This window comes from Pinus tabuliformis, chromosome 6 (genome assembly GCF_031772625.1).
Source record: "Pinus tabuliformis cultivar Carrire ecotype Pingquan chromosome 6, CPIR1, whole genome shotgun sequence".
NCBI lineage: Eukaryota > Viridiplantae > Streptophyta > Pinopsida > Pinales > Pinaceae > Pinus > Pinus tabuliformis.
The window spans coordinates 1687656550-1687683782 of record NC_142292.1 but is presented as its reverse complement, the minus strand read 5'-3'; the positions used below and the strand labels follow the sequence as shown (position 1 = coordinate 1687683782).

General features: G+C 36.3%; 3 pseudogenes; all 3 read left to right on the top strand.

Moving 5' to 3' along the window:
- Nucleotides 1-313: 313 nt before the first annotated feature.
- Nucleotides 314-3027, top strand: LOC149265469 (arogenate dehydrogenase 1, chloroplastic pseudogene; annotated as a pseudogene).
- A 201-nt stretch (nucleotides 3028-3228) lies between these two features.
- LOC149265468 (arogenate dehydrogenase 1, chloroplastic-like) lies at nucleotides 3229-7539 on the top strand (annotated as a pseudogene).
- A 292-nt stretch (nucleotides 7540-7831) lies between these two features.
- Nucleotides 7832-12206, top strand: LOC149265467 (arogenate dehydrogenase 2, chloroplastic-like; annotated as a pseudogene).
- The last annotated feature ends 15027 nt before the right edge of the window (nucleotides 12207-27233 follow it).

Below are 27233 nucleotides of genomic sequence, written 5' to 3'. Positions count from 1 at the left end.
ATTATGCTTTCTTGCCAAGTTCCTCTTTGCATAATTTTTTTTTGTTAGGTGGATTTTATAATTTTTCAACATCGTCGCATATATTATTTTCCAACATCATTCCTCTAAGATGCAAATTGGCATTTTTTTATACATACATACCTTCAAAGGAGGGGCAACCGAGGGTGCACCATATCAGTGCTCAACAAATCAGCAAAGTAGAAGAGCTTGGAAAAGAAGTCCTGAAGCGACCCTTGAAGATCACTTTAACTATAAAACTCAAGGAAAATAGAATGTTTTTCACTTCGCAAGCTAGGTATCCAAACAATTTTTCATGGAGAACGCTTTTTATGAGGCAGTAGTAGAACCAAACAATGTGATTTTGTTTGTCAAAGGATTGAACTTTGTAGAACCAGACAACATGATTTTGTTTTTCAAAGGATTGAACTTGAGGAGAGGTAGGATTTCTGATACTGATAATCTTGTCTACGATTTTGGTTCCAATTTGGACATCGATCTGCTTAATGCTAGGGATTTCAAGAAATGGGACACCATAGATTTGCGCAGCAAGATTTTTCATATCAAGGTTTTGATGGCTACTCAAGTGATCAGATGTGAGAAGCCTAATGGCTTAGAATACAGGAAATTGAAGGGATGAAGGCTTTCGTATGGAGATCCAAAAGTGGTTTACTTCCATCTGTAGAGAGGGTTGAAGTTAAATCCATGATGATCTCAAAACCTGTGCAGATGTTTAGGCCTCTCCATCAGGTCTGTGCTTGCACAATGCTTTGGAACCAAGCTCCATTTCTTAAAGAATGGATCATGTACCATGCTATGTAGGTGTCCAGAGGTGGTTTCTTTATGATAACAACAGTGATGAAAACATAGAAGTGGTAGCTAAACATCGTAATGCATTTTCTGATGACAAGACACCAATTTATTGTATCTATTTGATAATGGGCATTATTTTCTGAACGGGTTAATACACACCATTGCATTGACTTAATTGTATATGGTTTGAATCAATTATGGGCAAAATAAACCCCCCTCTAAAATCTAAACATAGTATACGAAAGGCCTGATTTCAATATACTGGGTTCTGAAAGAGCTGGGTCCCCAACTGAAAAAAGGAGCAATTTTTAGACACTTTAATTCTATGTATCGGATTTGTAATGGCATCACTTCTCCAAGTCTTGTTTGAATCAGTTGTGGGCAAAATAATTCCACCACCCAATTCTCAACATGCTAATCTAGAACTATGTAAACTCTTAAGTAGTACAAAATCTACCAACCAATTCCTATCTCGATAGCTCTGCATAACTTTCAGAATCTATTTGAGAAGAACAACCTTGCTTCCCAAGTACAACATCAGACTCAAGAATCCTCATTTAACGTTTATGCATGGTAGATATGTGAAATGGAAGTATCCAAGAAAATTCATGAAAGATACTGCAATTTTCTGATATTTTGTATCTATGCATCAGCCTAAGATGCTTCTTTAGAAGCACCAGCTGCAATTTCTAATTGAGGGAGGATGCAGTTTGGTTGTTTGGGAGGGCACCCACAGTTTGTTTCCTCCTGTTTACTTCCACCTTCCTCCGCACATAATGCAATGTTGTATTCTTATTGTTTCTGGATAGAGGGATTACTACTACCATTAAAAATAGACACCAAAATTTTGTCTTTAACATTGCCAAACATGTCTTGAGGTAAATCATTTTTTCTCAAAATGTGTTACTTTACATTAAGAGATTTTTTACAAAAGAACACTGGAAAGCTCTTCTGTGTCAAGTCCTCTTCATCATGGCCTGGAACTCATTTCTTTTTTTTCTTTAGCTATAGCCTCATCTTTGTCTTGGTGCACAATAGGGATCCTCCCCAGTGAAGAATACACAGTTTCTATAAGGATGCCCAATCTCGAGAAGTGCTGCTATTTGGTCACTATTCCTATTTGTAGAAATATCTATAACAGGGTAAATCAGTTCCAGTTGTGTCCCTATCTTTAGTTCCAATCAATAATTCAATATCTTCATATTCAGGATTATTCAAAATAGGATAAATCAAAGTTGATTTCCATAGCTTTGGCCCATCTAGATTGAAGAAATACCTAGATGAAGGTCTGATAGCCGGTTACACCTGCAGGTTGAAGAGAATGGAGAGGCATAAATCTAACGTTCTCTTATCTGCATTGAACCAAAGCCTGATAAACGTAGTCCATCATTTTCATCTCAGACATAATTATCATTACATGAACCTTCCCAGAGGATTTGCAGTGTTCCTGAGGTGATATATCTATGTTCATCTATTTTAGTGACACAGTTTGTGTTGAGGTCGTTTCCAACTCAAAGACCGAAGAGAAACACATTATTTTCATATGTCCTTTCTGTCAAAGAGTTTGCCCGCAATCTATTTTTATAGGTATTACCTCCAGAATTTTGTATATTGTGCATCCATCCTATGTTTGGGCTCGAGAGCAGGAAAGTTGGGTGGAGTGGTCTTCCTTTTGTTTATTACAAGGTTAGAGTTGGCCAAGGAGAAAGAGTAGAACGTTGTTGTAAGTTTTTGGATATATTTGCAAAATAAGAATGCAGGATGGTTGAGATGTCATGTGCTAAACATGATCGCCACGCTGCTGAAAGTCAATTTAAAAACTACAGGTATTACCTCCAGAATTTCGTATATTGTGCATCCATCCTATGTTTGGGCTTGAGAGCGGGAAGTTTGGGTGGAGTGGCCTTCCTTTTGTTTATGACTAAAGTTAGAGTTGGCCAAGAAGAAAGAGTAGAACGTTGTTATAAGTTTTTGGATATATTTGCAAAATAAAGATGCAGGATGGTTGAGATGTCATGCGCTGAACATGATCGTCATGCTGCTGAAAGTCAATTTAAAACCCAGACTGTGGGAAGGATGTTAGCCAAGTTGAACTTAGAATCTACTCCAATTAATATTAAAAGTTATGAAACATTGCTCAAAATTGTTGACAACACTTGTGGAAATAGCTTTGATCTTTATTATGGTTTATTTATGTATAATAACAATGCAACATAATTACGCCGTAAGGCGTTTCCCTCTGAAATGAACTCCCCCAAATGCCTTTCTGTCCTAATCATAGCCGTTAGATCTTTTGTTAGACGATTGAACAAAAATCAGCCGTCTGATTTAAAAAAAAATGTTTTAAAACATTAAAAAACCTTAAAAAACATTTCAATTTCCACTTGACATCTGTGCGCCGAGCTTCCGAGAGAGTTCATGGAGTTTATGGTTGTTTCCGTTTACGGTTTCGTGGAGTTTATGGCTGTTTCAGTTTACGAGATCGAATTTCTGTTTGTATAGTCGAATCGACATTGGCAATGGCATCCCCTCTATCCTCATGCCCCCAAAACCCTTCTGAAACTAAAATTCTGATAGAAATCGCGCAACCGAGTGAAGGGAAACCGCGATACGACTCCACCAGCATTCAAACATGGAGAGATGCCCTTTCTCGTGTTGCAGAAATAAGGGGTTTCGATCTGGACGCATATAATGGGTGAGATCTCAACCCTCCCCTCTCAGTATTGTAGTACTTCACGCTGATTAGAACCCTCGTTACGCCATAAGGCGTTTCCCTCTAAAATGAACTCCCCCAAATGCCTTTCTATCCTAATCGTAGCCATTAGATCTTTTGTTAGACAATTGAACAAAAATCAGCCGTCTGATTTAATAAAAAATGTTTTAAAACATTAAAAAACCTTAAAAGACGTTTCACTTTCCACTTGACATCTGTGCGTAGAGCTTCCGGGAGAGTTCGTGGAGTTTATGGCTGTTTCCATTTACAGTTTCGTGGAGTTTATGGCTATTTCAGTTTACGGGCTCCAATTTCTGTTTGTATAGTCGAATCGGCATTGGCAATGGCATCCCCTGTATCCTCATGCCCCCAAAACCCTTCTGAAACTGAAATCGGGATAGAAATCGCGCAAACGGGTGAAGGGAAACCACGATACGACTCCACCAGCATTCAAACCTGGAGAGATGCCCTTTCTTGTGTTGCAGAAATAAGGGGTTTCGATCTGGATGCATATAATGGGTGAGATCTCAACCCTCCCCTCTCAGTATTGTAGTACTTCACGCTGATTAGAACTCTCGCCTATTTTTCCTAGATTTAAAGCGTTCACAAGCTCTAAATTCACTGAATCAAGAGGAAAAAGAGCAGGCTTACCCTATAGATTCAGAATGATGAATAGGGATGGAATGCATCAACATTATATCTAGCATTACCCTGTAGACCCTGTAGACTCTTCAAATGGAATTTGAAGGATAAATTTATCCATTTCCTCCTTCCCCACTAAGACTTCTGCAACAATTCACATTCTTTTGGCATCAAGATCTGCACTGATCACGCCAATTTTCAGACAGTATCCCAATGCAGAATGCCAATTTGCTGGTTCAACCATTCAAACAGTATCCCAACACAAAAATCCAATTTTCAACGAGTGTCAGCTCTCTGAAGGATATGAGTTGGGATCTTAGCCAGTGGTGCCCGCTGATCGATGATTATGCTTTCTTGTCAAGTTCCTCTTTGCATAAATTTTTTTTGTTAGGTGGATTTTATAATTTTTCAACATCGTCGCATATATTATTTTCCAACATCATTCCTTTAAGATGCAAATTGGCATTTTGTTATACAAACATACCTTCAAAGGAGGGGCAACCAAGGGTGCACCATATTAGTGCTCAACAAATCATCAAAGTAGAAGAGCTTGGAAAAGAAGTCCTGAAGCGACCCTTGAAGATCACTTTAACTATAAAACTCAAGGAAAATAGAATGTTTTTCACTTCGCAAGCTAGGTATCCAAACAATTTTTCATGGAGAACTCTTTTTTATGAGGCAGTAGTAGAACCAAACAATGTGATTTTGTTTGTCAAAGCATTGAACTTAGTAGAACCAGACAACGTGATTTTGTTTGTCAAGGGATTGAACTTGAGGAGAGGTAGGATTTCTGATACTGATAATATTGTCTACAATTTTGGTTCCAATTTGGACACCGATCTGCTTAATGCTAGGGATTTCAAGAAATGGGACACCATAGATTTGCGCAACAAGATTTTTCATACCAAGGTTTTGATGGTTGCTCAAGTGATCATATGTGAGAAGCCTAATGCCTTAGAATACAGGAAATTGAAGGGATGAAGGCTTTCGTATGGAGATCCAAAAGTGGTTTACTTCCATCTGTAGATAGGGTTGAAGTTAAATCCATGATGATCTCAAAACCTGTGCAGATGTTTAGGCCTCTCCATCAGGTCTGTGCTTGCACAATGCTTTGGAACCAAGCTCCATTTCTTAAAGAATGGATCATGTACCATGCTATGTAGGTGTCCAGAGGTGGTTTCTTTATGATAACAACAGTGATGAAAACATAGAAGTGGTAGCTAAACAGCGTAATGCATTTTCTGATGACAAGACACCAATTTATTGTATCTATTTGATAATGGGCATTATTTTTTGAACGGGTTAATACACACCATCGCATTGACTTAATTGTATCTGGTTTGAATCAATTATGGGCAAAATAAACCCCCCTCTAAAATCTGAACAGAGTATACGAAAGGCCTGATTTCAATATACTGGGTTCTGAAAGAGCTGGGTCCCCAACTGAAAAAAGGAGCAATTTTTAGACACTTTAATTCTATGTATCGGATTTGTAATGGCATCACTTCTCCAAGTCTTGTTTGAATCAGTTGTGGGAAAAATAATTCCACCACCAAATTCTCAACACGCTAATCTAGAACTATGTAAACTCTTAAGTAGTACAAAATCTACCAACCAATTCCTATCTCGACAGCTCTGCATAACTTTCAGAATCTATTTGAGAAGAACAACCTTGCTTCCCAAGTACAACATCAGACTCAAGAATCCTCATTTAACGTTTATGCATGGTAGATATGTGAAATGGAAGTATCCAAGAAAATTCATGAAAGATACTGCAATTTTCTAATATTTTGTATCTATGCATCAGCCTGAGATGCTTCTTTAGAAGCACCAGCTGCAATTTCTAATTGAGGGAGGATGCAGTTTGGCTGTTTGGGAGGGCACCCACAGTTTGTTTCCTCCTTCTGTTTACTTCCAACTTCCTCCGCACATAATGCAATGTTGTATTCTTATTGTTTCTGGATAGAGGGATTACTACTACCATTAAAAATAGACACCCAACTTCTGTCTTTAACATTGCCAAACATGTCTTGAGGTAAATCATTTTTTCTCAAAATGTGTTACTTTACATTAAGAGATTTTTTACAAAATAACACTGGAAAGCTCTTCTGTGTCAAGTCCTCTTCATCATGGCCTGGAACTCATTTCTTTTTTTTCTTTAGCTATAGCCTCATCTTTGTCTTGGTGCCCAATAGGGATCCTCCCCAGTGAAGAATACATAGTTTCTATAAGGATGCCCAATCTCGAGAAGTGCTGCTAGTTGGTCACTATCCCTGTTTGTAGAAATATCTATAACAGGGTAAATCAGTTCCAGTTGTGTCCCTATCTTTAGTTCCAATTAATAATTCAATATCTGCATATTCAGGCTTATTCAAAATAGGATAAATCAAAGTTGATTTCCATAGCTTTGGCCCATCTAGATTGAAGAAATACCTAGATGAAGGTTTGATAGCAGGTTACACCTGCAGGTTGAAGAGAACGGAGAGGCATAAATCTAGCGTTCTCTTATCTGCATTGAACCAAAGCCTGATAAATGTAGTCCATCATTTTCATCTCAGTCATAATTATCATTACATGAACCTTCCCAGAGGATTTGCAGTGTTCCTGAGGTGATATATCTATGTTCATCTATTTTAGTGACACAATCTGTGTTGAGGTCGTTTCCAACTCAAAGACCGAAGAGAAACACATTATTTGCATATGTCCTTTATGTCAAAGAGTTTGCCCGCAATCTATTTTTACAGGTATTACCTCCAGAATTTTGTATATTGTGCATCCATCCTATGTTTGTGCTCAAGAGCAGGAAAGTTGGGTGGAGTGGCCTTCCTTTTGTTTATTACAAGGTTAGAGTTGGCCAAGGAGAAAGAGTAGAACGTTGTTGTAAGTTTTTGGATATATTTGCAAAATAAGAATGCAGGATGGTTGAGATGTCATGTGCTGAACATGATCGCCATGCTGCTGAAAGTCAATTTAAAAACTACAGGTATTACCTCCAGAATTTCATATATTGTGCATCCATCCTATGTTTGGGCTCGAGAGTGGGAAGTTTGGGTGGAGTGGCCTTCCTTTTGTTTATGACTAAGGTTAGAGTTGGCCAAGAAGAAAGAGTAGAACATTGTTATAAGTTTTTGGATATATTTGCAAAATAAAGATGCAGGATGGTTGAGATGTGATGCGCTGAACATGATCACGATGCTGCTGAAAGTCAATTTAAAACCCAGACTGTGGGAAGGATGTTAGCCAAGTTGAACTTAGAATCTACTCCATTTAATATTAAAAGTTATGAAACATTGCTCAAAATTGTTGACAACACTTGTGGAAATAGCTTTGATCTTTATTATGGTGTATTTATGTATAATAACAATGCAACATAATTACGCCGTAAGGTGTTTCCCTCTGAAATGAGCTCCCCTAAATGCCTTTCTGTCCTAATCGTAGCCGTTAGATCTTTTGTTAGACGATTGAACAAAAATCAGCCGTCTGACTTAATAAAAAATGTTTTAAAACATTAAAAAACGTTTCACTTTCCACTTGACATCTGTGCACCGAGCTTCCGGGAGATTTCGTGGAGTTAATGGCTGTTTCCATTTACGGTTTCATGGAGTTTATGATTGTTTCAATTTACGGGCTTGAATTTCTGTTTGTATAATCGAATCGGCATTGGCAATGGCATCCCCTGTATCCTCATGCCCCCAAAACCCTTTTAAAACTGAAATCGGGATAGAAATCGTGCAACCGGGTGAAGGGAAACCGCGATACGACTCCACCAGCATTCAAACCTGGAGAGATGCCCTTTCTCGTGTTGCAGAAATAAGGGGTTTCGATCTGGACGCATATAATGGGTGAGATCTCAACCCTCCCCTCTCAGTATTGTAGTACTTCACGCTGATTAGAACCCTCGTTACGCCGTAAGGCGTTTCCCTCTGAAATGAACTCCCCCAAATGCCTTTCTGTCCTAATCGTAGCTGTTAGATCTTTTGTTAGACAATTGAACAAAAATCAGCCGTCTGATTTAATAAAAAATGTTTTAAAACATTAAAAAACCTTAAAAAACGTTTCACTTTCCACTTGACATCTGTGCGCAGAGCTTCCAGGAGAGTTCATGGAGTTTATGGCTGTTTCCATTTACGGTTTCGTGGAGTTTATGGTTGTTTCAGTTTACGGGCTCCAATTTCTGTTTGTATAGTTGAATCGGCATTGGCAATGGCATCCCCTGTATCCTCATGCCCCTAAAACCCTTCTGAAACTGAAATCGGGATAGAAATCGCACAAACAGGTGAAGGGAAACCGTGATACGACTCCACCAGCATTCAAACCTGGAGAGATGCCCTTTCTCGTGTTGCAGAAATAAGGGGTTTCGATCTGGATGCATATAATGGGTGAGATCTCAACCCTCCCCTCTCAGTATTGTAGTGCTTCACGCTGATTAGAACCCTCGCCTATTTTTGCTAGATTTAAAGGGTTCACAAGCTCTAAATTCACTGAATCAAGAGAAAAAAGAGCAGGCTTACCCTATAGATTCATAATGATGAATAGGGATGGAATGCATCAACGTTATATCTAGCATTACCCTGTAGACCCTGTAGACTCTTCAAATGGAATTTGAAGGATAAATTTATCCATTTCCTCCTTCCCCACTAAGACTTATGCAACAATTCACATTCTTTTGGCATCAAGATCTGCACTGATCATGCCAATTTTCAGATAGTATCCCAACGCAGAATGCCAATTTGCTGGTTCAACCATTCAAACAGTATCCCAACACAAAATGCCAATTTTCAATGAGTGTCAGCTCTCTGAAGGATATGAGTTGGGATCTTAGCCAGTGGTGCCCGCTGATCGATGATTATGCTTTCTTGTCAAGTTCCTCTTTGCATAGTTTTTTTTTGTTAGGTGGATTTTATAATTTTTCAACATCGTCGCATACATTATTTTCCAACATCATTCCTTTAAGATGCAAATTGGCATTTTGTTATACAGACATACCTTCAAAGGAGGGGCAACCGAGGGTGCACCATATCAGTGCTCAACAAATCAGCAAAGTAGAAGAGCTTGGAAAAGAAGTCCTGAAGCGACCCTTGAAGATCACTTTAACTATAAAACTCAAGGAAAATAGAATGTTTTTCACTTCGCAAGCTAGGTATCCAAACAATTTTTCATGGAGAACGCTTTTTTAGGAGGCAGTAGTAGAACCAAACAATGTGATTTTGTTTGTCAAAGGATTGCACTTAGTAGAACCAGACAACGTGATTTTGTTTGTCAAAGGATTGAACTTGAGGAGAGGTAGGATTTCTGATACTGATAATCTTGTCTATGATTTTGGTTCCAATTTGGACACCGATCTGCTTAATGCTAGGGATTTCAAGAAATGGGACACCATAGATTTGCGCAGCAAGATTTTTCATACCAAGGTTTTGATTGCTGCTCAAGTGATCAGATGTGAGAAGCCTAATGCCTTAGAATACAGGAAATTGAAGGGATGAAGGCTTTAGTATGGAGATCCAAAAGTGGTTTACTTCCATTTGTAGATAGGGTTGAAGTTAAATCCATGATGATCTCAAAACCTGTGCAGATGTTTAGGCCTCTCCATCAGGTCTGTGCTTGCACAATGCTTTGGAACCAAGCTCCATTTCTTAAAGAATGGATCATGTACCATGCTATGTAGGTGTCCAGAGGTGGTTTCTTTATGATAACAACAGTGATGAAAACATAGAAGTGGTAGCTAAACAGTGTAATGCATTTTCTAATGACAAGACACCAATTTGTTGTATCTATTTGATAATGGGAATTATTTTCTGAACGGGTTAATACACACCATCACATTGACTTAATTGTATCTGGTTTGAATCAATTATGGGTAAAATAAACCCCCCTCTAAAATCTGAACAGAGTATACGAAAGGCCTGATTTCAAGATACTGGGTTTTGAAAGAGCTGGGTCCCCAACTGAAAAAAGGAGCAATTTTTAGACACTTTAATTCTATGTATCGGATTTGTAATGGCATCACTTATCCAAGTCTTGTTTGAATCAGTTGTGGGCAAAATAATTCCACCACCAAATTCTCAACACACTAATCTAGAACTATGTAAACTCTTAAGTAGTACAAAATCTACCAACCAATTCCTATCTCGACAGCTCTGCATAACTTTCAGAATCTATTTGAGAAGAACAACCTTGCTTCCCAAGTACAACATCAGACTCAGGAATCCTCATTTAACGTTTATGCATGGTAGATATGTGAAATGGAAGTATCCAAGAAAATTCATGAAAGATACTGCAATTTTCTGATATTTTGTATCTCTGCATCAGCCTGAGATGCTTCCTTAGAAGCACCAGCTGCAGTTTCTAATTGAGGGAGGATGTAGTTTAGCTGTTTGGGAGGGCACCCACAGTTTGTTTCCTCCTCCTGTTTACTTCCACCTTCCTCCGCACAGAATGCAATTTTGTATTCTTATTGTTTCTGGATAGAGGGATTACTACTACCATTAAAAATAGACACCCAACTTTTGTCTTTAACATTGCCAAACATGTCTTGAGGTAAATAATTTTTTCTCAAAATGTGTTACTTTACATTAAGAGATTTTTTACAAAAGAACACTGGAAAGCTCTTCTGTGTCAAGTCCTCTTCATCATGGCTTGGAACTCGTTTCTTTTTTTTCTTTAGCTATAGCCTCATCTTTGTCTTGGTGCCCAATAGGGATCCTCCCTAGTGAAGAATACACAGTTTCTATAAGGATGCCCAATCTCGAGAAGTGATGCTATTTGGTCACTATCCCTCTTTGTAGAAATATCTATAACAGGATAAATCAGTTCCAGTTGTGTCCATATCTTTAGTTCCAATCAATAATTCAATATTTGCATATTCAGGCTTATTCAAAATAGGATAAATCAAAGTTGATTTCCATAGCTTTGGCCCATCTAGATTGAAGAAATAGCTAGATGAAGGTCTGATAGCAGGTTACACCTGCAGGTTGAATAGAACGAAGAGGCATAAATCTAGCGTTCTCTTATCTGCATTGAACCAAAGCCTGATAAACGTAGTCCATCATTTTCATCTCAGACATAATTATCATTACATGAACCTTCCCAGAGGATTTGCAGTGCTCCTGAGGTGATATATCTATGTTCATCTATTCTAGCGACACAGTCTGTGTTGAGGTCGTTTCCAACTCAAAGACCGAAGAGAAACACATTATTTGCAGATGTCCTTTCTGTCAAAGAGTTTGCCCGCAATCTATTTTTACAGGTATTACCTCCAGAATTTTGTATATTGTGCATCCATCCTATGTTTGGGTTCGAGAGCAGGAAAGTTGGGTGGAGTGGCCTTCCTTTTGTTTATGACAAGGTTAGAGTTGGCCAAGGAGAAAGAGTAGAACGTTTTTGTAAGTTTTTGGATATATTTGCAAAATAAGGATGCAGGATGGTTGAGATGTCATGTGTTGAACATGATCGCCATGCTGCTGAAAGTCAATTTAAAAACTACAGGTATTACCTCCAGAATTTCGTATATTGTGCATCCATCCTATGTTTGGGCTCGAGAGCGGGAAGTTTGGGTGGAGTGGCCTTCCTTTTGTTTATGAATAAGGTTAGAGTTGGCCAAGAAGAAAGAGTAGAACATTGTTATAAGTTTTTGGATATATTTGCAAAATAAAGATGCAGGATGGTTGAGATGTCATGCGCTGAACATGATCGCCATGCTGCTGCAAGTCAATTTAAAACCCAGACTGTGGGAAGGATGTTAGCCAAGTTGAACTTAGAATCTACTCCAATTAATATTAAAATTTATGAAACATTGCTCAAAATTGTTGACAACACTTGTGGAAATAGATTTGATCTTTATTATGGTTTATTTATGTATAATAACAATGCAACATAATAGTAGGAGAGATTCGAAATGGCTTTCGATGCTTTAAAGAAACAATTTGTAGGGCAGTTGCACGAAATAGTTAGAAAACAATTATTTGAAGGGATTAGTTGTGAGAAAGTTTCTCAACAAACTTCAGCATTTGCTGAAATGCAAAATTCTCCACAATTCAAATAATTCTTTCAATAAGCAGAAAATACATGAACTTTCTAATGTCGTTAAGGGGCTATCTGATGTAGTTAATAAAGTTCAATAGGGATTTATAATTTCTATCTGGTCCTCGCCACTTCTTGGAGGTATTTAGACTGCAACATTTTTAGAGATTTCTTTCACAATGCTTTGTATCTTTTGTTTATTACGCCGTAAGGCATTTCCCTCTGAAATGAACTCCCCAAAATTCCTTTCTGTCCTAATCGTAGCCGTTAGATCTTTTATTAGACGATTGAACAAAAATCAGCCATCTGATTTAATAAAAAATGTTTTAAAACATTAAAAAACCTTAAAAAACGTTTCACTTTCCACTTGACATCTGTGCGCCGAGCTTCTGGGAGAGTTTGTGGAGTTTATGGCTGTTTTTGTTTACGGTTTCATGGATTTTATGGCTATTTTAGTTTACGGGCTCCAATTTCTGTTTGTATAGTCGAATCGGCATTGGCAATGGCATCCCCTGTATCCTCATGCCCCCAAAACCCTTCTGAAACTGAAACCGGGATAGAAATCACACAAACGGGTGAAGGGAAACCGCGATACGACTCCACCAGCATTCAAACCTAGAGAGATGCCCTTTCTCGTGTTGCAGAAATAAGGGGTTTCGATCTGGACGCATATAATGGGTGAGATCTCAACCGTCCCCTCTCAGTATTGTAGTACTTCACGCTGATTAGATATACATAGGTTAATGTTGATAACCCAGATAGCGATGACAAGAGCTCTCAAATATCATGCTACAAAAGCTGGAGTCACCAGCTGCTTCAGCACTACGTGAAGAAGCTTTGCCACAATACAGCTTATCGTGGCATTGCTACGAAGAAGTTGCAACTTCTTGATAGTAAAGGTGATCTAGTGGAGCGATTTTTGAGGAAGGTGCGAATACCAAACCTTATATGGCTTCGCTGGAATAAATGCCCCTGGTTTTCTCTGCCTTCTTAGATACCTATGAAGAACCTTAGGGTCAAAGGTCATGTCTTTTGGGCTTCATGAGCCTACATGACTGTGGGGTTGACCTTGACCAAAACCAACATTGTGGGCTTGACTTCAAATATACATTTCTGCTTGTCAGAATCCATCGTGCTTTAGGTCAAAATTGGTCCTCTCGAGAAGAGGAATCCAATGCCATCATCATCTCATACAAAGGAGCCATCCATAGTGGAATTTAACCTTAGTTGACCACTTTTAACAATTGCCTATACAGAACATCTAGTTAAAAGTCTAATGTTTATTGAGAGTAAAATTAGTCTTTTAACTAGATGTTCTGTATAGGCAATTGTTAAAAATGGTCAACTAAGGTCAAATTCCATTATGGACGGCTCCTTTGTATGATATGATGATGGCATTGGATTTCTCTTCTTGAGAGGACCAATTTTGACCTAAAGCACGATGGATTCTAACAAGCAGAAATGTATATTTGAAGTCAAGCCCACAATGTTGGTTTTGGTCAAGGTCAGCCCCACAGTCATGTAGGCTCATGAAGCCCAAAAGACATGAACTTTGACCCTAAGGTTCTTCATAGGTATCCAATAAGGCAGAGAAAACCAGGGGCATTTATTCCAGCAAAGCCATATTTCTCTTGATCCAGTTTGAATCTGGTAGTATCAAACAAAATTTTCATTCCATAGATGAAACAACTTTTGTATTGCACAAGAGTTCAACTTTTTTGTGGAGAGTTATGTTCATGACACCTCACTTACAAACTGGTTTGTTGTAAAGTTCATCTTAACAATGATTGATTCACTCAAACAAAATAAAGTGGGCAAAAGAACCACATACACATCCTACACACATGGACACATACATAAATATTGTGGGAAGGACAGGAAGATGTGTTGACCTGACTTGAAAAAGAAATTGTTTCAAACCAATGTTCTCAGACTTGGACTCTTCTAAGACTCGGTTGGGCTGTGACTCAGGAAGACTCAGCAGAATCTTTCAGACTTGGCAAAGAGAAAAAAAAAATACTCAGAATATGTGTTGGCAAGTTTCAGAGGAGTCTGGCAAGTGGGGATTATGACAGAAGAGTGTCTAGGAGTTACTCTTTTCAGCGGCGACTCAGTGGACTTGGCAAGATTCAGGAGTCTTAAAAGAGTCTGACAACATTGTTTTGAACAAGCATCAGTCACAGTCGAAAAGAAAATGAACAGACAAAAATCAGCACTCTTAATAGAAAGGATACATGAGTAGAGTTCTATTTAAGAGTTCAAGGCTAGATTCCAGTATAAAAGTAAATTCTGTTTGCTGCTGGAAACTGTAAAGTAGACAAACAACAAGCTAAGTATTTTATTTAGCTGAACGTGAAATTCTTTGATAATGCTCAAATGTTAAAATCAGTCAAATTCCTGCCATTTATCTTGGACCTAATTTCATACATAAGCATGCTAGGAAACCACACTCCTCTATAAAAATATACAAGTTGTAAGACGATTATATAAACAATCATAGATTGAAACAATTTCGAGCAAAGGAAATGTTATTTCAATATATTGGCCCTGTTCAAGTTTTGAATGATTTAGAAATTAGCAGATCTGTTAGATAGTGGAGGCAGGAAATTTGCACTTCTTTTCTGTCAAACCTGGTAGCTGATAAAAGATGAGAAACAACTTAATCACACACCTATTGGTAAAGGCCTAATACTAAGAAGGCAGGTAGAAGTGGATGATTAAGATTGTTTATAGGTTTAGCCAACAGTTTTATTGGTAACATGCTTAGTTTGAACTTTTGGTGATATTGTTTCATCACATAGGCTGACTACGGTTTGGTGAATTGTTACTGGAAATATACTTAAATCAAGATAAAATATAGGTGGTAATACCTAGTTGAATGGAGAGTCCCAGTATATTGGCCCTTTTGAGGATTATTACTTGACCAGTTTGTTGCCTTAGTCTGCTGAGTACATTTTTTTTGTTTTTGTTGGTTGGTTGTTGTTGTAATTGGTAAATTGTATAGGTGATTTTCATTCACATGCTTATTGGAATAGCTGGCTCTTGAATAGGGCAGTCATGCAGTTGAGTATGTGAGAGGGGTTTGTAGAACGCATTATCTAATGAACTCTTATGTAGAGGCAAAAAGTCTCACTCATAGCCTACTCAGGGCTTCAGATGGGAATTTCTTTTATAGACTGATCAACTTACTAGAACTACTACTGCACTTTCTTCATCAACATAAGCCACTTGAAAATGCTTGAAAATAAACTCTCTATAAGGGCCATTGTCAATAAAAATATTTGTAGTGGAGGGGGTTTCTACATGTTGACCAACCATGTAAATTGGATCTTATAAATTATAATTCTTGTTTTCTAGCCTTCTATTTCTGTAGATATCAATTGTGTAGTTGATGGCATACTTTTTATAAATAAATTTCCATGGCTATTACGGTTCAATTAAGAGCCAATCTCTTGCAGAGTTCAGAGTTGAATTCATCTGTAACTGCCTTTGATTTAGGGAGTGATCTAGAAAAAACTTCAATGCCTAACAAGACTGTGATAATCACAACCATAAATGCTGCTTGGGCAGAAGAAAACAGTGTACTACATTTGTACATGCAGAGCCTTCGAATAGTTATTGAATCATGTTCTCCTCGTTGCAGTGGACCAGGGGTCATTTAATCGTTGCCAACATATTCATCACACTGCTATATTTTGCTGAAAGAAATATCTGATTTCAATGAATCTGCCTCTGCATACCAAGACTGGCATGAATGGTAAAATTCAATGAATCTTCCTCTGCGTGCCACTAGAAGTTGTTGGATGAAAATATCTGTTTTAAAGGCAAGAAATGGAATGGTTTTTTTTGTTATTTGGATTACCAAAAGAAATGGCTTAGTTAAGATAGCTTATAAATGGAGGCATAAGTTCTGAGGCTCTCATGGTGTTATTTCAATATATTGGCCCTGTTCAAGTTTTGAATGATTCAGAAATTAGCAGATCTGTTAGATAGTGGAGGCAGGAAATTTGCACTTCTTTTCTGTCAAACCTGGTAGCTGATAAAAGATGAGAAACAACTTAATCACACACATGTTGGTAAAAGCCTAATACTAAGAAGGAAGGTAGAAGTGTATGATTAAGATTGTTTATAGGTTTAGCCAACAGTTTTATTGGTAACATGCGTAGTTTGAACTTTTGGTGATATTGTTTCATCACATAGGCTGACTACAGTTTGGTGAATTGTTACTGGAAATATACTTAAATCAAGATAAAATATAGGTGGTAATACCTAGTTGAATGGAGAGTCCCAGTATATTGGCCCTTTTGAGGATTATTACTTGACCAGTTTGTTGCCTTAGTCTGCTGAGTACATTTTTTTTTTTGTTGGTTGGTTGTTGTTGTAATTGGTAAATTGTATAGGTGATTTTCATTCACATGCTTATTGGAATAGCTGGCTTCTTGAATAGGGCAGTCATGCAGTTGAGTATGTGAGAGGGGTTTGTAGAACACATTATCTAATGAACTCTTATGTAGAGGCAAAAAGTCTCACTCATAGCCTACTCAGGGCTTTAGATGGGAATTTCTTTTATAGACTGATCAACTTACTAGAACTACTGCTGCACTTTCTTCATCCATAGAAGCCACTTGAAAATGCTTGAAAATAAACTCTTTGTAAGGGCCATTGTCAATAAAAATATTTGCAGTGGAGGCCCTCAGCCCAACAACCATTTTAGCCAGCCTTGGAAGGCAAATAGTTGAGTTCAAACATGATGAAAATTTAATTCCCTGTATACAAAAGCATGTATTAGGTGTTGATAATGGCTAGAAATATGAACTGAAGATGTATATACCTCCTTTTGTACAAAAATGAACAGAAGAGGCAGAGGTATAAGGTTCACCTCGAATTTTCTTGCAAGTTCAATCCACTGTAGGATGTGAAAGGAAGTGTCATAATTCTAAGAGCGAAAAAGATGGGAAGGAAGAAACTAATAATTTCAGAAATTTTAGCTTTCTATCCGTACCTTGATTTGTTCTAATAAAATAAATATTAATTGTTTGACGGCATCCAGGGAGCTATCTGGTAATAATAGTAATATTATTATTAGTATTATAATAATAATAACAACAATGGAAAAGTGGGGAAGGAAGAAACTAATAATTTCATAAATTTGGACCTTTTATCCTAGCTTTATTTGTTCTTCAGATCCAACTTATGGTGAACCAGCATCTTGAAAGCCAATTGCAAGTCATTCAGCCAACAACGATCTATAAGCATGCCATAGTATTATGTCTCTGCATATTCACAATAGTGATTCCATTGTCATATTATTATTCCCCACTTGGACAGAGCAATGACACAAGGGGTTTCTACATGTTGACCAACCATGTAAATTGGATCTTATAAATTAAAATTCTTGTTTTCTAGCCTTTTATTTCTGTAGATATCAATTGTGTAGTTGATGGCATACTTCTTATAAATTCTTCCACAAACTATTATTATTTACAAAATATTCATTTTCAGAATACACATAACTAACTATTGCAATTGTAACTCATTATCATCCACCCTTGCTTTCAACAATGTCCATTCACATGTCCCTATTCTTCCCCACTCTATGCCTTACGGCGTTTCCTTTGCAACATAAGGTGAAAATGCTAGTATATATTAGTGACACATGTTTCATTTTTGTCTTATCACTTCCAAGAAGAAGTACATTTGTAAGATCTACAATCATTATACTGGAATCATATTATTTTTGCTGAAGATTTGAAAGGGTCCTAGTTGTGACATATTGAAATAACCCGATCTTTATCTATATGGATATCCACATCAAGGTTGTGAATTTTTAGGTTGCATACTTGAGTTGCAAAAATTTACACATTGAAATTTGAGTGAACTTGGGAATCTGCTCTTGAGATTTTATTTAATATTTCCTTACTACTATTAATCAAGAAGCACTAGGAGTTGATTTTACATCCCTATTATGTATTTACACCATATGTACCTTTCGGTCCCTCTCCCATCGACCTACTTATGAAGGTCATAAGATTATTAATGTGTAATGTCTTATTCAACATGCATAGAGTGAGTTGTATTACATTTGTGCATACACCTCACAGATCTGACCTTAGTTCAGTTTAAATGACCCTTTCATCTCTTAGTTATAATTATTGACATATTTCTTTACTAAAAGAAACATTTAGGTTCCAAACTATCCATGTCCAGTTAAATATGCATGTTGCTACTCAATGCCAGAGTAATGACATGGTAAGGTTTAGTTCCTTTCACTAGCATATAATTGAATAATTTTCCCCATAAGGTTGTTTTAACGGTTCAACCAGTTTCCATAATCACATCAAAAAATGAACTGCATCATTACATGTAGATACACCAATTAACACAAAATATTATATTTAAAGACAATTTAAAAAAAAAAAAATCCATTATCTTATATCACACACAGGGACTTGTATTTCATGAAATTAACAATATTTCATGGGAACTTCATGAATAGATACAATTAAATAAAATCTCCAGAATTTGTACTATGATCCAAATCAATTACTTACCCATCAATTTTGGCTATGTTGATAGAATGTCATGAACTTCTTTAGTGAGATGTATATAGATTCCATCTAGCTTTTTTCATGTTCACCATGATCTATGGAAACATAACTTATTATGTTATCTATTTTTGTTTTCTCGTTACCTCATAAGAGTTCAACGCTTCTTCCCTTAAGATCTCTTATAAGTATAACTTCATTCTATTAAGCTATGTCTTTAATTATACTACGCGTAGAAATCATGCAACCCATAATTTAATTTTAATACGAGAAAAGTAATATGATGACAATATGTAAGGGGAGACCTATCTACATGCAATTACCCATAGGGTTCAAAATTTCCTTATCCACCATTACTTCTTTCAACACTTGCTTTCATATTCATAAGCCATGATGACCATGCCAGTAAATTTCATCATGTAGACTCTCCATAATCATACCTTACAATTATTTCAAATGTGTTCATCCATCAAGCTCGATTATGAGCATCTAAATCTAGGTCTATCATGTGTAAGCATCTTAAACCAGTTTTAAATCATGGTATAGAGACTTTGTGCCATCACAGGAGCATTTAAAAGGAACTTAAGTTTGGAAAAAACTTCCACAACATATAATGAAATAAAAAATTAACCTACGCATAATTCCCATCTCTTAATAAGTATGCATTATAAAACTCTAACAACTTTATGGTTGACCACTTCTACCTATTGAACATAATCATGAGGTTAATTGTTTTCACTTCTTTGCATTACTCTCTACTCCATCAAAATACTGCAAGGTTCTATGTTATATAAAAATATTGTAGAATTATTTGTTCAAATCTAAATTTACATGGTTTCTTCTCTGATAGTGCTATTATAGCTATCCACCATGATGTATGAATATAATATATAGACTTCAAAAATTCAAGATAAAGTAAAATGATTACTATGAAGTGTGTATAAAGAATAAACTTCTTAAATTTTGAGCATAGGTGGCTTATAAAAAAAACAAACAGTGCACAGTCGTATCTCTCAATAATTCGCTTGCAACATCAAGGAAGGAAATTATTATCGTGATGCTAAAATAAGTAAGGTAGTGGTTTGGTAGTGATTCCATTGGGAATATTCCCCTCCAACCATTAAGTTAAGGCTTGCATGGAGGTGCTTCATCATGAAGGCGGCCTGCATCACAGCTACCATCAAATTTCTGATCATGAGACAAATAAAACATATTTGAACAAATAGAAAAATGTCAAAACTTGGTGAGCATACTTAGCTTTGAGCCAAATCGACATGTTCCTCCAATCAACGGGTAACATTTGCAATCTTCTCGTGGTAAAATTCTACAAATAATTTAAACCAAAGAGGGTATATATAAGTCTCACTCAAATATCTCAAATAAGTCATGCTTAGATTCAAATTGTTGTCCTCCATTTTCTAATGCTACGCAAACTATAGATTCATGGTAAAAGACCATCATAAGGCACACATTTACTAATAACAACAATGAAAAATAGAACAAATTTAACCACGACATTGCCACCGATTAGACAATGGTAAAACCAATATTGTAGCCAATTCAGACCACCATCATGCCATTTAACCACTCAACTCTCTCTCTCTGCTAGGTAGTTCATTCTTTAAATAAAGCCGCACTAACACTTCCTGCTAGCTACTTCTTGTTAGTAATTAATCAACCATGAATCCCCTTAATCCTTTGATGAATAGGAAGAAAATATTCCTCAGGGATGAAGTTCATAATTTCATCGTAGAGGATATTGGCCCTTCTGTCAACACACAACCGTAACTGCACTCGATCCTAGAGTACTATAGTGAAGTGAGGGATGTCGTAATCCATGCATATGATGGTCGCCTTCTACCACCACTGGGTGTCGAGAGAAAGAAGTAATCATGGCTGTGCTCCATACTTCCATTTTTCTTTCTTCTCAACTCCACAATCCTGGTAGATGTTTCCATACGATGTGCCACCCACACCCCTCTATGGCGAGAGTTGTAGGAGCCCAAGATGTGGTATTAATGTTAGTCTTGATCTACTCTTAACCTTAAACATATGTGTCCATCGGAAGGAGAGGATAAAGTTAGTGTGATTTGTCTATGTGTGATGAAGGATCAACACTATCCAAGCTTAGGATAACCATTACCATTAGGATAGCTATTATCCACTAAACTCTTTTGCAGAGTAGAAGATTTTGTAGCAAACAGTAAGCTCATATTTTGTACAGCTGCGCAATTCGTACGTCTCTGTATCTATGGATAAAGCAAGTGGAAAAGTTGTATTGAAAGGAAAACAATGGTTGACAAGGAGATTTTTTGAAGCCTTCAATTTGAAATGTTTCGTTTGTTTTAAATCACACGTTTCCACTGAGCTTAATGGCACGGGATTTTGGAAAAAAAATCTCGAAGAAGTAACTATAAAAAGCGCAAGTATCTATTAATTAACCAGTACCATGGAGGTCTCTCTCTAGCTTCTCATGACCTCCATTATTTAGTTTGGGGTTGATTGACACCACCCTGTTTCAAACGCCTCGGAGGGAGAGGTTAATTCATACACACTCTTGCTGCAAATTTAAAGTTTAGAACTCAAATATTTCATTAGAAAAAAATAGGGCGTAATACAGGGCTATAATGCATCCATTCTATTGTGGTATCAACGAGTTTGTTCTTGGATGTAATCCCCAAAAAAAGCAGGGGAGAAATCACTTGAATAGGAAGGTATGGATAAATTAGATCCTTTAGGATTACTTCTTTGCTTTCAGAGAACCCATATACACTTCAGTATTAGAGCAACCAGTGCCTGCAGTCAAGAGACATAATTTTCAACCAAGTTAATACTTTAGGGATTCCTCTCTTAACATTTCATATAGATTTATATTTAATATATTCCTTAAATTTTCAGCCTACTTAATTTACATAACATTGTTATTGTAAATTTGATGTTTGGCCAGATTTATTTTGATTCTTGACTTATACATGTTATTATTATACGTTGTGTATATGGTCAATGAACACTCTGAAGGCATCCATTTCAACTGATGCATCATGTATGAGTTGTTCTAGAATTTGTTTGTTTGAGTGTGGTTAGTGTCTGACAAACTGCACCAAAATTTCATTGAGAACAACATTGCCACATGGAGAATAAAAATCACAGATTGTATTGCAGGCCATGGGAATGAATAGAATGAGCTACTATTCATGGAGTGTGTGGGATACAAGGAGTGGCCAACATGCCACTACAACATTCAAAATCTGATATGTGGAGACATGTTGCGAGCCCTCAAGCATATATACGAAAATAGTCAATGACTCAAAACAAAATATAATATTCATGTCATAGAGTAGGTGAACGAGTCATTCAAAATAAGTTGAACCTTGCTGGGTAAGGTACCTAATCGAGGAAAGTTGAATTTTCATTACATTTATTGATACAAGCTGATAAATATAGGATTCGAATTAACTTTCGTTGACTAAAAGGAGCATTAAATTTGTCCTTTTTTTTTATTCTATGCACCCTCTTTCTGTTATAGACCATTACATATACATACATCTTTTATGTTGATATTTGAAAAAAAAAATATCAATCGACATTTAATATTAACACCGCACATAATTCTCATAACACTTCGACCCTCACTATTTTTTAGGGATCCATGCACACAGTAATTCTTTAATTGTTCTAAAACACACTCCATCGAATGCTCCAATGGTCACTAAGATATTTATTTTAACTCCATATATATAGCAACTACACTACATCAACCAATGTGGACTTTTAGGTCCAAATTAATAGATTTCTTTACTACGTTCCAAATCAACACTTCACATTTACGATGCATACATTATATCCCGGAGGAAAGAATCAACACGGGCATTCAACATGATAAAATTAGACATTTTGATTTCATTCCTTTGATGACCAAAACAAGCACTAATGCATTCCATAAAATTCACAACTTCATATTAAATGGGTAAGTTGTCACCCCTATGGTTATGTTGTCAAAAATAGCTAGTATTGTTGTACAACATGATCATAGTGCTACTCTAATAGCCGAAGGCATTAATGACATATGTTTTATGCAATCAAAAAAATAATGAATAATATGTATCATAAATAAAACGAGACTCACTGGATGGAGTTCAAATCACGATGCATAATTCATAGGAAAGATAACCTAGGGCATAGAAGACCTGAGCACACAAGCTATACCATTGCAAATCTTAAATATATAAAGAAAGTCATAGATTTTAAGGCAACCTCAGTTAAAAATTACCTTCAATTTAAAATTCCTTCCCAAATAAATCATTTTAATATTTTTTTGCAACCTTTATGGGTTCTAATTCCTTATGCACTACTTTAGAATGCATTGGAATATTTTTCTTATAGCAATTTTATAACGAACCCCTCCAGTAACCTCTCACTAGTTTAGGACATAGTTTAGGACCTACAACTCAATCATATCTTACAGAGGTGGATTGGCTAATAGGCTGCAATGTTTGAACTTAGACCTCCGATATCATTTTTCACATACCTCCTTGACCCAACCTAACAATCACCTCCTATGCCCCCATTACTAAATTTAACTTCGATTAAATTTTCGTTTCAATTGTTGTCACATGCATAATTATTCAATTATATCATGAACATGGATAACACATGTAATTATACACATAAGATTAAAGATTCGATAACATAAAGAGTAAGGAGACAACATACAGAACATATCATGAAATTGAATCAGACCATAGTAGTGGAAAGAATGTCACTAGGAAAATCGAACACCGCCACCCAACCTAGAACTGACTTCCTCTAGTTCATCCCCGAGCTTAGAGTTCTTGCCATGGATCAAATGCCTCTTGTTGATCACATCAATATATATTTATTGACCTCTTTCATGATATGGTTTCCTTTAGTGGCGTCCCACTTTTATGGTATTTTTATCCATTTAATTTCATTGTTATACCTTAGACCTAGCGTTTCTTGGATTTGGTCAATAAAGTGTTACATAAAATGGAGGGGTGTTATACTATGACATTTGATGATCTCATTTAACCCATTTATAATAATCAAATAGTCCTCGAAAATCTATAACTATCTTCATCGCTCTTCATTAGCGAATAAGATCAAAATATTGAGGCTAAGTAACTCTACATAGTTATTATTACCCCTGCCTAGACCACTTTGATGTTTGTAGTAGTGTTTTTCCGGTAGAAATAAAATGGATCCTGAGCATCATACAAAATTGTTATTTTCCATGTAATTTATAAAAAATCTAATTCTCTTGAATAGATGGTGAGTTTTTTTTAATAAATATCTTATTGGAAAAATGTAGCTTGCAATTATCCGGAAGTTGGGAACTGCTTGATGTGTGTTTGAAAGTTATTAGTTGATTATGATTTTTCTCCCTATTATGTTGGCTAGATCCTACTTTTTTGGATCTAAACAAAATCTCGTTGTAACCATAATTTGGCCACATATTAAAAACAAAGACACCTACGCAAAGAGAATGAGGGAAAAGTGTGTATAGTTGTATTCAAAGAATGTGTTGGATGGAATGAAGAACAAAGCTTTTATTCTCTGTCAGTTTGTTAAAATTCATATATATTTTGTCTACAAAACCATTTTTACTGCATAATAATAATTAGATTTATGGAATTGAAGATGTTGCAGCGATAATTAGTTAGCATTCATGAATGGAAATTTATTTGACTTAATTACTAGATTATTGGAGTGAGCGACAAGTTGCATTATGAAGTTGATTTACATGAATTCTCCAATGAGCTTATGAGAATTCATAAGAAAAAGGAAAGCAACGTCAAAAGTTGTTTCTGGGTCATGATTTATTATGATTTGATTTGATTACATTGAAACCAATCATGGCATTGAAGTATGACTGTGTTAAGTTACATGTTTCGCATTTAAAATTTGATGCTAAGTTTTTTCTTAAATCTCTATCTTTGGATATACTATTATAGAGGAACGTTCGAGATGTGGTTTGAATTTTTGGATGGATGTAATCAATAGATATGACTTACCACGGAAAATTGAAACTTTTATTGGTTTTTAGTCTAATATTTATCATCGTATGGCCGGAGTAAGAGGTGAATAACCAACTCATGTTTGTCTTTTTTTTAACATTGAAGTTAGTTCATATAGGTTTGGAGAGCTACTTAGTAAGAGTTGTGTGATGCAACATTTTTATTTAAATAATATTTTACATCCACAAAAAAAATTGTTATATTTATAATTGCCTCATATTGGTGGTTCAATTGTAGATGGTAAGATTCTTTTTGGCTTGAAAACACGATTTAATCATATTTGTTTTTGAACTAGAGTTTTTCCAGGTGTATCTTAATCTCCTTTGTTTCTTGCATCATTCGTTCTTAGAGTAGTAAGATATTTAAAATAGGAAACTAGGTAATGTAAGTTGTCCCTCTAACTGGTCTATTTTTTGAAGGATGGCATTTAGAGTTGGAAGAGATAGAGGTCAAGGAAGTGGTTGAGTAGTTGTAAATACAGAGATGAAGGAAGATGTGAGAACGCTTTGGTGAAGGATAGAAGCCATAGAGGTTGTTGGACATTATGATCAAACATGTGATACAAGTGACAATGAATTGCAACGGAGGAAGATGAGATAGTTGTAGAACCCTAAAGGTCAAATTTTAAAGTATATTTTGGTAGAGGCTTTAGGTCAAAGGAACAAGTACCTATATATAGTGGAATTTTGCATCGATAAGAATCCATCGAATATAGGATAAATGCTTTGAACACACATTTTCAATATGCAGATATACCAAAAGAGAACCAAATTAAGTTTATTATTGCAAAGATGAGAGGACATGTAGACTTATGGTGGGATAGGGTACAAGAAGAAAATGCCTTCAAGATCAAAGCAGAGCTCAAAAGATTCATCATGATGACTCCTCAATTGAAACATAAATTCCTTCATGAATATTATCAATTAATTTTGGTTATGAAGATGCACAATATTAAGAAAAAGGTGATGATTGTTAGGGAGCATATAGGTGAAGTTTATAAAGTGAACATTAGACCACGATACATAGAGGGCACACATGAAAGAATTGTGAGCTATATCAATGATTTGAGATTTGAAATTTAGGATGAATTAGGTCTAATATAATTGAGATATGTTGAAGAAGCTTATTAGGCTGCATTGAAAGATGAAGAAATGTTGATGAGGAAGCATAGTCAAAGAAGGAGAGTAAAGCATTCCGGAGGAAAATAATAACAGAAGAAGAGGGAAGCTGACAACTTCGGCCAACAACTAAAACAAAAAAGATGTTGGCATTATGATACAGGTGTTGTCCTTGATGGAAACTCACTCAGATGCAAGATCACAGTACAGCAGGTTAACAACAAAGAATTACATATCAGACTACAAAGAGTGAAGAAAGAGAGGTATAAGCAGAACAAGCTGCGTATACACGCAGGTTTACTGAACACAAGTAGCATATATGTACATGCACACTTTCACAGAAGGAAAAGCACGTATATATTGGAAAACTAAGTTCTTGGTCTGACGTATTTGGTCCATGGTAAATTGATCCATGGTATTGGTCTAAGGTATTTGGTCTGAGGTATTGACCCTAGGTATTTGGTCCAAGGTAATGGTCTTAAGTGGCTTTGGTCCATGGTATTGAGAAAGGCCTAAAACTCTAAAAGGAGGAGAAGATCATTAGGCCAAGGTGTGCAAGTATCAAATATCTGATGAAGTGTGAGATCTAGTATGCAGGTTATTGACTTATGGTGCATTGCTGGATCTAAACCAAGGATGAACATTAGCAGTTGATGAGGGATTAGATCTAATGATGGATCAGGATCTTAAGGCTTACAATGAATTATCATTATATGGTTTTGATCATGTATATTCTAGATCTTAATACTGATGCATGTATTATTCTATAAATGTTATCGTCTGGGTATAACTGAAGTCCATAATAGCTGCAAAATTATGAATTAATATTTACAGATGTATATGCTAGTTGGCTATGATAAAAGTGCATACACACATAGCTTAGACATAGGGAAATAGCGTATACCTTGTGAAGTATGTTTCAGTCACTTCTGTTTGCTGTTGTAGAGTTCTGGGTTGTGCTTTGAGTTTTGGTGACTGTATTCTAGTGACAGTATTCTGAATGATCAAATGATTGATTGTGATCTGCTACAGTGATGATGGGTTGTCAAAGTGATTGATTGATTCAGTTGTGATGTTTGAATTTCAGTGATTGGTTGATCTAGATGTATTTGACAATTGTATTGCAGTGGTGATTGATTTTGAGCTTCAACGTAGTTGATGGGTCTAGTATGAAAATTGGATGAAACAGGGCCTTCAGATTATGGTGTTGTGATCCAGGAGTATCCAGTCTGAAAATTTATGAAACGTGGTCCTTGGAGGATGAGAGAAGGTTGTAGCCTTCTGTTGGTTGGTGCCTAGGAACTCGTAAACATATCAGCCAGTACAAGAGCCAGGGGGTTGGAGCTCCCTT